At 45.3% G+C, this 15,584-nt stretch overlaps 1 pseudogene; it reads left to right on the top strand.

Annotated features, from left to right (window-relative positions):
* Positions 1 to 4,104: 4,104 nt before the first annotated feature.
* LOC121047352 lies at positions 4,105 to 5,275 on the top strand (annotated as a pseudogene).
* Positions 5,276 to 15,584: the final 10,309 nt, after the last annotated feature.

Below are 15,584 nucleotides of genomic sequence, written 5' to 3'. Positions count from 1 at the left end.
CTAAAAGTTTTAGCGCGCCCTCTGTGAACTGTTTTAAACAGTATTTTGCACTCTTTAGTTAGTATTCTAAAACAACGAAGAAAGGGTAAACGCACAGGCGAGCTGGTGAAGTACTTCCATCTTAAACCGGAGACACGGCAAAATAAAAAAAAAACGGACAACACAACAACTGTTGTTGTGTTGTCCGTTTTTTTTTTTTTATTTTGCCGTGTCTCCGGTTTAAGATGGAAGTTCTAAAACAAGCAGTGCGCTAGTTGTTGTACGAGTAACCGAAATTTTTAACATGTATTTCTTGTGAAGCAAGACCGCTAAATCACGCAAAATTACGTGCTTCCAAATGTACTTTTTTTACATATATGGGCCAACGAGGTAGAGGGGCTCGTTGACATCACCGTTATTAGATCTAATAACGGTGGTTGACATGAGACCCGCTTACAATGCCGCATGGACTACATTTAGGCATATGTCTAACAGAGTGAACGCCAATCAGTTTTTGGGCCTTTTGGGATCCGCGTTATGGGGAACAAATTTTGGAGGGGCCGGCTGGGTGTCGAAATCCGGCTTGGCTACGGTACTTACAATTCCTTCTTCAGGAAGAAGCGGTCTTTTTCTGGGAGGGCGAGGGCAGGGGTTACGACATTTTCAGTAACTTGTTGCATTCAAAAATATCAGCTCCCTTCCGTACCGCTCCTCGTGACCTCTGATGGCGCGAGTAATTCTTCGAACATAGGGGCAGCAATGAGCATAAATGGGCCCACCTCGGTCACATGGACATTGGCCGCATCCTGCATGTCTTTTCGTTGGGCTGCAACTTGCCTCAATGCGTCACGTCGTTCGCCTTCGGGTAGTTCGTGGGATTACCTTGCTCTTTCTGCCCCATGCTCGGTAATCCCGCATATGAAAAGAGCGCTCTCCTGTATGTGCTTTTCTGCCCACAGATGCTTCCTGTTCTTTTTACTCAAAATAAACTTGTGGCCATGGCACTGTGGGGCTCTGTCGCCTGGTCCTTCTACGGCATGGTGCACGAAATACGTTATTATGTTCGTAGCACACCTTTGTTGTAGACTCAAATTTGATGGCCGAACCTCTGCGTACTTAAATGAAAGTCTCCTGGAAGCCTCACAATGTGGCCGACGTTCCGCTAAGAGACCTCTTCTTCAGACTTACGATTAAATTGCTATTAAATGCAAAGGTGCAAGCGAGCTGGACAAGAATGACGAAAATAATCCCTAAAGAAGGGGAACAAGAGGGACAAAGGACAAGGCCTTTGCGTGGTGGGAACTGTGATGCCTGAAACGCGTCTTCTACTGGCGCGTTTACTGTCCTATAGTTCCCATGTATCAAGTTGCTCGCGATGCGGAAACCCGACCACGTCACGTTTGTCATGCTGTCGGAAAGCCCGATCCTGGCGGTTGGTTAAAAAGTATCGGCAAAACATACTAACAGATGCAAGTGACGCTATCATCGAGATGTCACAATGGACCGATCCCACGACGGCCGCGGTGCATTCTGGAAGTTGTAGTCCTTTGTGGGTGCACCACGCCAGCACACGCCACACAAAGATGGCCGACCAATGTAGCGCTATAGACCAGAGTAGCGCAATCTAGAACGCCGTCTCTCGGCGACTAGTGGCGAACGCCCGGAGGTTCCAACTGCGGTCAGAAATGCATGGAGAACGTGAGAAAATCGTTGTTTCTTCAGTTTTGTGGGGATGTGCGGAATGGAAATCATTTTTGACATAATAATTAAACATTTTAGAATAATATGCGATAAGTTTTGTGCCATACAATGACGTAACTTTTTTTAAAAAATTGCCTGAGCGGCATCATGCAGCAGACGACACGGCGACGTCACAACATTCACGTGACCCGCTCCGGCCAACCCGAAAAGCCCATCTCCGCTGCGAGCAAAAATCGTCTGCTTCAAACGCCATTGCCTTGGAAATTGCCTTCTCAAAATTTGCACATGCATCCGATATTATTAAAACTTTGCTAAAGTGTTTAGCGCTTTACTAACTTCACGACAGGCTAGTTTTGAAAAATGTGAACTCGCCGTTACTTTTTTAATCAGCCGTGTTATGTCGATCTCCATGTATTCTCCCATAGGGCGGGCCGCCTCCTGGAACCCTGAGTACCACGTGACTCGCGCCGAGCCGCTCTGTCGGCTATGTTGTCGGCAAAACACGGGGTTCAAAGGATTGCGCTAGTCTGCTCCGTAGGAGCTATATAGTGCTCTAGCTGCGGCGGCTGCGGTGACTGTTCTATATGGCTATTTTTGGGCTACTTCTAAGGATGCGGCGAACTTTTGTCGAAACCTCAGTTTCGACGTGGAACTTTGAGGTTTGACTAGTTAATTTTTGAACTTCTTATCAGCTTCGAAAAAAATTGTATCTCTTTTGGCCATTCGATAGAAGAGAGAGGAAAGAGAACGGCTTTTAACTTCTACAAACTTCGTCGTTTTGACAATGCGCACAGAAGCAATGCTTGCACAGTTCAAGCGGTCTCCACAGTGCGCGGTGAAGCAAACCAAACAGTGGTAGGGCGTCCTCTACCCGGACCTAGACTAAACTCTGCAAAGTTCAAGCGTGCTTTGGTGCCCATTGAGAGAATCCTTAGGCACCCAAGTTCGTAAATATAAAGTCCGCAGTTTCACCGCTGAACAATTGACTACCTTCCAATCTTCGCCCACCCCAAGAAAGGACAACACAATCAGAAATAGCGTGAATCGAAATGGGGAACACTCATATTCTACACAAAGAAAAAGAGACGGGTAGGATATTGGTAAGGACATTAGATATTGTGATCCCTGTTTGAAACACCAAGTGTTACCGTTCTGCTTCTGTATTCTGTTCGTTTACTGTAATGATCATATCCCGGGCTTCACGATAAAACTGTCTTTGTGTGTTTTGTACTTCTGAAGACCTGCGAAGGAGGTGACAGTTTTGTTTTCTTCCTTCCGAAGTGTTTTTTTTTTTTTTTTTTAATTCGCAAGTGACATAATGTGCACAAAATGTGGCGCATCTGGGGCTTGAAAAAGATAATGTAACGTGTCTTGTATGTGTGTGAAAAATTGTCAAAAAAGGCTTAAAAACCATTGTTTTTAGTTTTGGCTATATTTGGGCTATACCACCCAGGCGTTTGGCGGTTTTTTGTTGGGACCATCTGGCAACAACTTGCGTCTGCACCACAGTGGTCTGCGCCTCTGTTCTGTTGTGGCTCGTATTTCGCCGTGTTAAAGACTGCATTTGGTGCGCTACTTCCTGATAATGAACAAGTGGCGTAAGTACCGGAAGCTCAAGAAGGACCATGAGCAGCTCATGGCGGATCTTCAAGCTGCAAGCTGCAAGAAGCCGAGAACGGAAGGCGGTTTGACGGGCAATGCCGTTTCCAGCGATGTTGCGCGCTCTGATAAACCTGCAGCTGGAGGCGTTTTCCAGTCCAGTGAAGCTGGCTGTTCGGGTGACTTGGAAGTCCAGGTGCAGTCGGCGAGCTTTGAAGTCTCGAGATCTGACGTGCTCGCGAGTTCTTCAGAAAATGATTCGTCGGAAGACGATTCGTCGGAAGACGATACGAGCGATGAGTACCAGTCAGAGGAAAGCGCTGACCATAACTCGGAGCCACCAAACGGCAGCGCGAATCCGAACGCTGTCACTACGTCGTCATCCCAGCCGCATGAACTCTCGGCATGCGACGAGCTCGCAAGTATTGCTGGGAAGCACAACATGAGCCACGTATGTCTGAACGATGTTCTTGCCTTTTGTCGGCGTCGAGGCATTGCCGGACTACCCAAAGACGCGCGGACTGTGTTGTGCACAGAACGGAAGTCCCGACTAGAGCAATGTGACAAGTTTGTGCATTTCGGCTTAGAAGAAGGCATCCGTCAGTCATTGCAAGGCTGCCCCATTCCTAAGGAGATTAAGCTCCAAGGGAACATTGACGGTCTGCCCTGTTCAAAAGCTCACAGGTGAGCTTCTGGCCCTTATTATGCCGGATAACGAATTTGACCCCTCTGCCGTCACCTTTTATGGTCAGTTTATACTGCGGCACAGGAAAGCCCCCAAATCTGGAGCAGTACCTGTATGCATTCCTTGAAGAAGCCCGCAAGCTCACAGTGCATGGCATGGTCTTCAAGGGGAGCCACATCACTGTCAGCATCACGGCCATGGTGTGCGACGCACCCGCAAGAAGCTTTATCAAGCAAATAGTTGGGCACACTGGCTATCACGCCTGCGAACGGTGCAGTCAGAGGGGCCTGCATCTCGAGGGTCGAATGACATTTCCTGATTTGCACTCACCACAACGCACCAACGAGTCGTTCCGGTCTCAGGAAGACGAGCACCATCACACGGGAACGTCGCCATTTGAATCTTTAGATGTCGACATGGTGTCATGGTTTCCTACGGAGTACATGCATCTCGTCTGTCTTGGCGTTATGCGGCGCCTTCTGAGAAACTGGGTTAGCCAAGGGTTCGGGAGACGCCTAAGTCGACAGCAGCGTGAAATTTTGAATGATTTACTTCGAAGTTGCAGTAAGCGTTTCCCCAGCAACTTTCAAAGGAAGCCAAGAGGCACTGAGGAACGTGACCGGTGGAAGGCCACAGAGTTTCGAAGCTTCCTCTTGTATGTGGGACCTGTGGTTTTGAAGCATGTGTTGCCAAACGATCAGTACCGTCACTTTTTAATGCTGCATGTGGCAGTGAGAATTCTTGTATCTCCTGCACATTACGAGGTTTATAACGGATTTGCCAGGGACCTTCTTAGGTACTTTGTGCAGGAGTTTGGCACCTTGTATGGGGCCAAGCAGCTCGTTTACAACGTGCACACGCTCAGCCATCTGGCTGAGCAGTGTTTGGACCATGGCCCTCTTGACAGTTTTAGTGCGTTTCCTTTTGAAAGTTTCCTGGGTAAGGTTAAGAAAATGCTACGTTCAACAAGCAAGCCTTTAGCGCAGATCAGCAGACGAATGTCTGAAGTCAGACATTTGTATCAACCTGAGATTTCGGAACCGAAACGCATTGTCAAAGCAGGTCAGTGCTTCATGCTGAACGAGTCTGCAGTTGTCGTCTTGAAGCTCCTTGAAGGCAAGCATTCTGCCAAACATGACAGATTTTTTTCAACTGCCGAGCAAGTCGTCCGCCATCGGCATCTGGCAGTGCGATTCCCTCACGCACGTGACTAAAATGTACAACCTTTCCGAACTTGACACTGCTGTTCAATACCTCAGACTGGACTACAAAAGCAGACATGTCATCCTTCCACTTCTACATCTGCTGTAGGCCTTTAACATAGCTTTTGTAGCTTCTTTGAGGCCCTCGTATGATTTCCAACCTCTGCAGGCTGCATTCTGAAAGGCCTCTGGCAATTGAACTGTGCGCTAGTGTCAGCAGTTAAGCTGACAGTTATGTTTTGTGGGCAACAAAATTGCCGGATGTTGATCAGGACTCTTTTGAGCTGACTGAGAGCTTTCCCAAATGCTGTGTGGAAGGCCTCAAGCAGATGAGCTGTGCATTGCTGCTGGCATTCGAGCTGACAGTGCGGTGTTGTGTGCAAAAATGCTGCCAGGCGTCCGTCAGAGCTCTTCTGAACTGTGCAAGGAATCTTCCAAGTGCAGCATGCAAGGTGCCAACCCTTCAAACTGTGCGTTTCTGCGAGCATTTGAACTGACAGTGGAGTGTTGTGTGCAGCAGTGCTACCAATCGTCACTCAAGGTCCTTTCAAGCTGTTCATGAAGCCTGCCAAGCCCATTGTACAGGGCATCAAGCAGGCGACCTGCGAGTGGTTGCCAGTGTTTGAGCTGACGGTGAAGTGTCATGTGCAGCGGCACTGTCAGGCATCAGTCGACTCTTGGAGCATCTCCAGGTGTATTTTGTGCCCTGTGTGAACTTCTATACTCCGTCTCGCCCTAAGCTGGACTAAGCGGTGAAGCTACAGGTCAAGGGGGCCAATCACAAGCCCGTTGGATGGTGCTAATCCTGCATGTGCTGTTAGGCTAGTTTGTTCCTTAGTTTAAGTTCAACTTAAGTCTTGTACTGTGGCTTGGAATTCGATTAGATTTTACATGACACATAGAAAAAGGCACAAAAGCGACCTATTCATATTATTTATGATGAGTACTTTGGAAGCCTATGTACTTACGAGTATAAATACATCCTTAAAATACTTTCCCTGCAGAACCTATAAAAAAGAATTGCTTACAATGCATTATTTTTATGTAGAACCATTCATGGCCTTCTGTATGGTGATTTTGCATAATTTCTTAATTTTCATGCATTGCCTTCTGATTTTAGGGGCCGTTATGTGTTTTACTTTCTACTCATGTGAAATTGTCTCCGGTTGTTCAAATGCAAATTTGTGTTAACAGATTATCCCCTGCTACTGATGTGCTTTCTGATCTCGTTATATTCATGCAAAGTGGTGCGCTATGCTAGTTCGTACAAGTGAAGCAGGATTAAACAGGTGTGACGGACAAGGGCAAGGCATGTTTGTGTTCTGTCCTTCGTCATTGTCCGTCACGCCTGTTTGATCACGTTTCATTGTATTCAAACGTGGAATGGACCTGGATCTTTTCATTAATTTATTAATCCTTAAGGGCCCTCTGTTGAGGGCATGGCTGACCAACAGCGTTATGTTGGTCAGCCATCTTAATACATGTCTCATGCTGTAGATAGGCAATTTGGCCAGTGCGGTACAATTGCGATCCTGGGGTCTTTAACGTGCATCACCAGTATGTGAGTACACGAGCGCAGCCGGTACGATGCTCAGGTGTGGACATACTCTGTGCAAGTGGACAGGTAGTTTTGATTGTGTTTTTCAATTTTTTCTTTGTGCCTCTACACCAAGACCTAATGGTTGTGTGGGGCATTAGATAATAAAACTAAAATAATAATAATGAGAGAGCATGCGTGGAGGAGAAAGATGAGCTTCATGGCACCTATATATCGTCTCTGGCCTACCACAGGGTCCGTCGTCTCTGGCCATGGATCATGGTGGCCGAGGCTTGGATGTGTTATCTCAAGGTGAATACCTTCCCATCAAGTGAAAGAATGTACCCTTCTGGGTATTTCCGCTTCTCTTTTCTGTATGCCGCATCCTCACCCAACATCACCTCGCCCCTGAGGTGGCAGTAAACTTCCAACAACCGCAGAAAAGGCAAAGAAGCTGTAATAAAAGACCTGCTGGAGAGCGGACATTGTTTGCCCTATCCTCCCAGGAGCTCGGCCTGACGTCACACGACTGTCTGCTCTACATAACTAGCAGACAAGCTCACTTCCCGCATATGCTCTTCGAAACTAGCCTTTATTTGGGACAACAGTAGCTTACGTCCAGAGATCTCATGAGAAAATGTGTCGGAGTGTACTGCAGGTGGGTGACTGGTGGATAGATATCTCGGGGATGGATATCACAATCGTTTAGCATTGGAAAAATGTGGACCTTACATTTTATTTATTTATTTATTTATTTATACATACTGCAGCCCCACTGGGGCTATGGCAGGAGTGGGAGGTAAACACAGACGGTCCGGACATCACTGTGGACCACTGTCAACGGCACACAGAAATTCATCTGGTTGTAGTGATCGGATGTTTCCTGGTAATAAATTCCAGCGTTCAATGGTGTGAGGAAAAAAACTGTATTTAAACATATCAGTACGAGGATGAAAAGGTAAAATGTTTAATTCATGGTGGCTCCTAGTTGCAGTTGGCTCGAGAAACTTTATGTAGTTATGTAACGAGTCAAAACGTGATGAGTTAACCATGAAATACAGAGACTTTAGGCGCTCGATACCACGACGCTCAGAAAGAAGTCTTAGGCCTAACACGGAAAGATTAGAAGAAGGAGAAAAGTTTCTGTCATACCGACGACAAATAAAACGTACCGATTTCTTTTGTACTGATTCGACCTTTTTTATATCGGACTCTTTGTAGGGAAACCAAATAATAGAACCATATTCGAGGATTGGGCGAATCAAAGTTTTAAAAGTTAAAAGCTTAGTATCTTGTGGTGCCACACGTAAGGTACGCCGCAGGTATCCAAGTCTTTTAAGAGATTTGTTACATGTCGTATCAATGTGCTTAGACCAAGATAAATCAGGCGTGAAAAGGAGGCCAAGATATTTATATTCAAAAACTCTTTCTAGGCATAACCCGTCAAATGAATAATTAAACACAGAAGGTGATGAACGCCTAGAAAAGGTCATAAAAACCGTTTTACTAAAGTTCAGGTTCATTTGCCAGGTTTTACACCACGTACAAAAATTCACAAAAGAATTGTTAAGAGTTATATGGTCATCTGAGGAGTTTATCACGTGATATAGTACGCAGTCGTCAGCGTAAAGTCGGACCTTAGTGGAAATACAGCGTGGCAAATCATTGATGTATAACAAGAAAAGTAGCGGTCCAAGAACTGACCCTTGTGGAACACCTGATGATACGTCAACTGTACTAGACTTGGATGAGTTAAAGTAGACAAACTGAGACCGTTGGGAAAGAAAACTGGATATCCAGTTCACAAGGTGATGATTATTTAGAATTAGGTTAAGCTTGTGTAGGAGTTTAGAATGAGGAACGGTGTCGAAAGCCTTTGACAAATCTATAAATATCGCATCAACTTGGTTACCGATGTCAAGAGACAGACCGATATCATGAACAAACTTTGTTAGTTGTGTCATAGTACTATAACCGCGTCGAAAACCATGTTGGAAATCGCATAAAATATTGTTAGTATCGAGAAACTCTATTACATGCCTGTAGACTATATGTTCCAATAATTTGCATGAATGTGACGTTATAGAAATTGGTCTATAGTTTGACAGTGATTGTTAGTTGCCAGATTTGTATACGGGAATAATTTTTGCGAGTTTCCATGATGAAGGAACTGTGGCCGTTGACAGTGATTTCTGAAAAATAACCGTGAGATACCGACTGCACCATTGGGAGTACCTGTCAATAAATGAATTAGGAATGTCATCAGGACCAGGACTTTTTTTAGTGTCTAACTTCAAAATCAGGTTTAGTACGCCCTGAACGTTCACATCTATGTCGTCAACCGCAGACTGCGAAACATGAGTAAAAGGAGGAACTTCGAAATTATCAACTGTAAATACTGACTGAAAGTACGTATTAAACGCTGTAGCGATTGTCAGCGCGTCCATAGTAGTTACGTCGTTAATTATAAACGAGTTTGAAGTTGTGCTGCCTGGTAAAATGGATTTCCAGAATTTTCGAGGGTTGCATTTTATTAAGTTTTGTAAGGTAACACGGAAATAGAAGTCCTTCGCGGAATTAGTTTTTAGTCGGAGTTCCTCCTTAGCTTGAATAAACTGAGCAGACTTTACTGGGTCAGCGCAACGTTTTCCACTCCGCAGTCTGCCGACCCGTCGCGATAAATGTAATAATTCTCTTGTTATCCAAGGTTTGACAATGTTACTTTTTTTGGTTTTGAGTGGCACAAATCGCTGGATACACGATTTAACCAAGTCTTCAAAAAATGTAATGAGTACATTCACGTCACTGGAGATACTAAGTTGTTCAAACACTTCAAAGGAATAGCTTAATGAGTCAATTATGGACACATCATCGGCACGGTTAAAATCAGGAAAAGTGTGGTAAACAAAACGTGTTTTAGGGACAGGATAAGCAACAGAAACAAAGACTGCCCTGTGATCTGATATACCGTCAACGACTTCACATTCAAAATGGTTTTCTAGAAGAGGTATACTAAGAAATACCAAATCTAAAACTGACGACTCTCTCGTGCTCTCCTGAACAATCTGTTTTAAACCAAATGACAAAGAAAAGTTCACTAACTCTCTGGATATTTGAACGTCAGGACCAGATAGCGACAAAGACGGCCACTGGATGCCAGGTAAATTGAAATCACCCATTAATATTAAATTGGAAGAAGACAGGTTATGCTCGTACATAAAGTCACATAAAGCATGTAACTGATCAATGGGAGAGCCGGGAGGGCGGTAGACAACGCCAACAACTAAAGATATATTATCCACATTAAGTTTGCACCACACTGATTCAATCTGGGGAGGACCCTGTATAACTGAAAATTTAATATTGGACTTTAAAAAGAGTGCGACGCCACCGCCACGCCCGTACTTTCTATCACCTCTAACCACGCAGAAACCAGAGGGTGTAATTTCGGTGTCGTATATGCCATCATGTAACCATGTTTCAGTGACTCCAATAATGTGAGCAGAGTGGGAAGAAATTAGTGACAGAAAATCGGGGAACTTGTTTACTAAACTTCTGGCGTTAACATTCAAGACACAAAGATTTTCACTTAAACCGTCCTTTAAACCGCGGCCGAGTCAACGACCACCAGTAGATGGGGCGGTGGCAGTAGACTGGGCGGAGTAGTCGGAACACTTAACCAGAGTATTAGTTTTAACATCCCAATTATATCGCTCATTATTGATGAACACATGATCATATCGAAGGCGGACGGAGGAGCCACTGTCACGGAAAGAGGCCGTCGCATCCCATATTTTCTTTCGAACAGAACGGACATGAACAGAGAAGTCTTCCGATATACGAATATCTGAACCCTTGAGCTTGAAAGAATTTTTCAATACTTCCATTTTTTCGCGGAAATCAAGGAGTTTCATAATGACAGGACGTGAACGATCGTCGTGTTTTCGACCTATTCTATGGCACCTTTCAATACGTGGGCAGTCAATAATCAGTTTATTCGAGAATATTTTTGATACGTTAGAGAGTAATGACTCACTAGTTTCGTCTGCGCTTTCGGGGAGGTCATATAAGATTAGATTATTTCTGCGCGAGCGGTTTTCCATGTCGTCATTCCTCGCGACGAGTCTGTCTACCACACCAGACAATGACTTAAGCTCTATAAGCAGATTGTCACAAGATGTACAAGGGACACTTGGCGTGGCAGAAGGCGACTCGAGGGCAGCCACTCGTGCTTCAAGAGCGTCAAATCGGGAGTTAACTGACTGTTGGAATAATTTGATTTCAGCTATGTCCTGAGCCATCTTTTTCTGGCCAGCCAGCAATTCGGCAAACATATCCGAAACTGTGGGTTGTCTCTCGATATCTCTTCCGTCATTATCGCTCTCACCCGAATTAGCAGCCCTCGAGTCCTCTGTAACCGAAACTACGTTATCTTGTTTTGTTTTTTTGCTGTCTTTTTTTGGTGGTCCTGGATTCGTTTCAACGTCTCCACTAAGGAGAAGGCTATTGATGCAATACACCAGCTGAGAGCACAGGTCAACAAAACAACAAATACCGTGATCGTACATGGATCTCTAACAAGTATGATTTCTTTCACATTCTTTGAACTTCTGTGTAAAATGGTTATATAGCCTAAAACTGCATTTATATAAAGCATGTGGAGTTTTGTATAGCCACTTGCACAGTTCCACGGAGCAGACAGACTCGCTATGTAATAAGCCCCGCCGGTGCAACTGGTCATGCTATTTTGTGAGACGTGTTACCGTAAAGTAACCCTGCCAGCGCTTCTGTGCAGCAAAACTCCTTCTGAAGACTGAACTTTGATAGTGCTGCCTCAGAGCTTTTATTTTTCTCTCTCTCTCTCTTCTGAGCCACACTCACTTGGTTAAACTGAAATTGCGACAGAACTCAGCCTGGTATATTGAGGCCAAAATGCATAATGCCTATACGTGCAGCAAGTGGGCCCATTTTGGTCTGCTGCAGTTGAGCGAGGAAATGTGGAGGCGAGACAGGAGCTTCATAGTGTCTTCGGGTTCCGCGTCTCTCGGCGAAACTCATGGCGGCCGAGACTTGTGCATGTCCTCTCACAGTTAACTGCTTCACGTCAGGGTAAATAACCTACTTTTCGACGTATTTCTGCTCTTTTTGATACACTTTGTCCTCATCCCTAAAACGGCAGTAAATTGCCGACAGGCGCCGAAAAGGGCTGGCCATTGCTACGACCTGCCACAGACCAGACGACAGAAAATCAAGCATACGACATTGGCGTGACGCCACGGCGGCTGTCGTTTGCTGTGCGCGCCTAGCAGACAAGCTTGCTCGCCGCGTAAGCAAGGAGTTGTGGACAACGCAATAGTAGTTTCGTTAGATTGAAAATTTTATAGCATTGAACTTGCTATGTCCACGTTTGACTGTATTCTCATACTCTAGACTTCGTCAGGCAACAGGAGCTAGGCTGATTTTCTTCAGTAGCTTGTACTGTCATGTAAAGAGACTGGCCGAGCGACAAAAACAATTGTGCACAGATTAGCAAGCAAAGGACAGCCCGCTAGGGACGATGTTCCCATGGTCGTGTTTAGCACGTGTGCCAGCTGCTTTTGTCGAATCAGATCAAAAGGAAGCGGCAAGTATACGTGGCAGTCGCGACAGCACCCCGAGGATTAGGCCCAAGCAGATGACACGCTGTGGCGCCACCTACAATGCTGTGCGCTCCGAATTTCGGCAGGTGCCGAAAATTGACGCTGCGTGAAGTGCGAATTAAGGGCGTACCACGCGTACCACTTGTACGAACCATGCACAGAATTAATTTTTTGAATGGTTGTCGTTAACCTTTTTAATGGTCCTATCCCACCAGTGGTTGAACTGTGTCCACGAAGGAGTTGCGATTATCGGTAATACCAGAGTTTTGGACAGTTTAGTCTGGCAACGGTTGTGTCACGTTCCAGTACCCACTTTAGTCAACAATCCAAATCGATATGACCCGAAATTGAGACAATATTGGCAGAATATTGGCTAAAATTGGAAATAACGGCCCGATTTAGCCGATATGACCCGATAGTGAGCCAATATTGGCAGAATAATGGTTAAAGTCGGCAATAATGGCCCGATTTAGCCGATATTGAGCCAATATTGGAAGAATATTGGAAAAATCGGCAATAACGCCCCGATTTAGCCGATATGACCCGATATTGAGCCAGTATTGGCAGAATAATGGTAAAAATTGTCAATAACGGCCCGATTTAGCCGATATAACCCGATATTGAGCCAATATTGGAAGAATAACGGTGAAAATTGGCAATAGCGGCCCGATTTAGCCGATATGACCCGACATTGAGCCAATATTGCAGAATAATGGTTAAAATGGGCAATAACGGCCCGATTTAGCCGATGTAACCCGATATTGAGCCAATATTGGCAGAATGATGGTTGAAATTGACAATAACGGCCGAGCAAACCAAGTTTCACCCAACATTTGCCAATATTGGCCATAAAATGGCAAACCTGGTCCAACATTGGACCAAGCATGCCTGGCTTGGCCCAATATTGGCCCAGTGTGGTGTGCTACCTGGGTTCACAATGGAGCTTCACCAAAAGGACTAGAACTTAGAAAACTATCCTGTTCAGCGAAATATTTCTTTGTTATGTTGTAGAAAATAAACATTACTATTATAAGAAACAACAGTTCTTCATTATGAAATAAATAGAGGGGCAGGTAAGACACCTCGGCCTGCTTGCTATACCTTGTTTTAGCTTAAGTCCCGACGCGGCCGATGCTAGAAACGTGAGCATGTGGCGATAAAGAGTGCTTGAACTGCACGAGCGCGTGTTCTTGGCAGGGACGCTGAAAGACGAGCGCTCGCACTTGTAGCATTGGCTTCGTCTCGACTTAGGCTGAAACGAAGTACAAAATCAATGTCTTAGCTCAGATTTTGTGAATGAATAAGCACTGCAGAACCACCGCAAGAGGCGAGTCGAACGTGAAGCGGAGTCTCAAGTGCTCACGTTCCCCTGGCTTCGCAGGCTTTCCATCACAGTCTATGCTAAAATGCTGATTCTAGCAAACCGACTCTGAGCCTGCTTCCTACAATCAGCGCCTCAGCCAATATTACTAGAACACTCAGTTCGGGAACTCACCGTTGAAACCTGGGCCACTGGCGCCCACCGAGACCGAGCTAAATGCGATAAAACCGCCACCTGTTAGCGACGTGTTGAAACATGAAAGTTTCCTTATATGGCTTCTGCTGAAATCATTAGGTCTTTCCAGAGTACCGAAACTTCCAGGCTCGAGGTGCCAAGATGGAGGCTCAATCGTGTTTCTTCAGTGTTGTCACCTTGAGCTTTCAGAAAGCTTGTTTTTGCGTAAGAACAAATGAAAAGAAACTCGTTTTGTAGAAGCTTCTTTCGGAGATTAGTACAAAATAACGTGTGCGTGATGTTTTCTAATATATTTATGATACAAGATTATGCAGCACACTTAATTTTGTTTTTATACAACTATGCCTCACCAGTGATTTCAGGTAGCGCGTCCAGACATGGGCGCGTCCTAACTTCGGCACTAATTCGCGGCTCGTCAACTTCGGAGGTGGGGGTTGACATCCCTGAAACTCATTCACCCGTATAACTTTCGACGCCAAAATGGCCGATTGAAGCCAACAAAAGACAATCACAGCTGACGCCATTAAATGCCGTGCTTTCGAAACAACAGAAGCAGCCGTGCAGCTCCCCGAGAGGCCACTGCGGGAAAATTGGCTGCGCTGCGATCGCTATTAGCTCGGTTCTTGAGTACGGATCCGGGACACTTTTTCAGAGCAGCCTCCATGGCTGTTTCAAATTTGAAAACTTCTAGTAGTGTTGGTCTGAGCTGAGACTGGACGAAAGAAAGCACTGCAAAGCTGAGGCGTGTGAGAGTCTTGAGACGCGTTTTGAGTCCCGCTCAGCTCGTGCGCTAACTTTGGCACTGCTTTCTTTCTCCTAATAAAATAAAAAAAACTGCTTTCTCTAAGAAAATAAAAATAACGTCGAATACAAAAAAACACAAAAAACACTCCAATCATCTCCCATGGTCTATTGCAATAAAAAGCTGTTACAAATGAGCTGTATAAGGCCTTTCGGGTCAATCGCTGTGGATTACACGCTGTACTCGTAGGAGATTCATGGCCCAATGTTCTACGCGGTCGACACTCATCGGATATTCACAAAACGTGCATTGGTTATCAAGGACACCAGTCCCCGCTGTCAATAGATTCCCTCCTTTTCACTAACGTGGAAAAGAAGGTAGTGCGTCGGGTCTTCGGACAGTCGAAGTTGGTTATCACACATATGCCCAAACAAATGAAGATCACCGGTTTGTAGGTGCGGCCGACAAAATAGCCGTTTTCCGCAAATTGAAGGACCCTTTCAACAAGGTGGTTTCAGGCTGTTTTGCTTGATTCGCCTTGGCCTGGACCTCGCTGAGAACTGGCAAATGAACTAACATGTTTTTGCTTCTCAACCTGAAAAGAAAGTGGGCCTGGCCAAAACAGAATAGGCACCGCAGCCTAAATTGCATCTCCAGGTGAGTTCTTCATAATGCAGCAGGCGGGCCAGCAAACAACTCTTGATCGCGGCCTTCTAAAATATTCGTGTTTATTCTTACCCGCGGCGTGACTCTTATCATTTCGTCGTACGTTCCTTCCAAGTTCGGTCTCCAAAATTCGAGGGTCTAGCGTTTGGGGTGAGAATGAACATAAACTCCCTAGAACAAGAACGTGGGATGAAATGGTTATAAAAGTCACGTCTCGAGTAAGAATAAACACAAATCTTCTAGAAGACTGCGACGAGGTGTTGCTTACTCGGCCCCGCGCGCGGAAATGTTGCGGGTGAGTATACCTTAGCTAAAACA

The sequence above is a fragment of the Ixodes scapularis genome, unplaced genomic scaffold (assembly GCF_016920785.2).
Source record: "Ixodes scapularis isolate PalLabHiFi unplaced genomic scaffold, ASM1692078v2 PGA_scaffold4__175_contigs__length_147842914, whole genome shotgun sequence".
NCBI lineage: Eukaryota > Metazoa > Arthropoda > Arachnida > Ixodida > Ixodidae > Ixodes > Ixodes scapularis.
The sequence above is the reverse complement of the archived record's forward strand: the minus strand, read 5'-3'. Positions and strand labels throughout refer to the sequence as shown.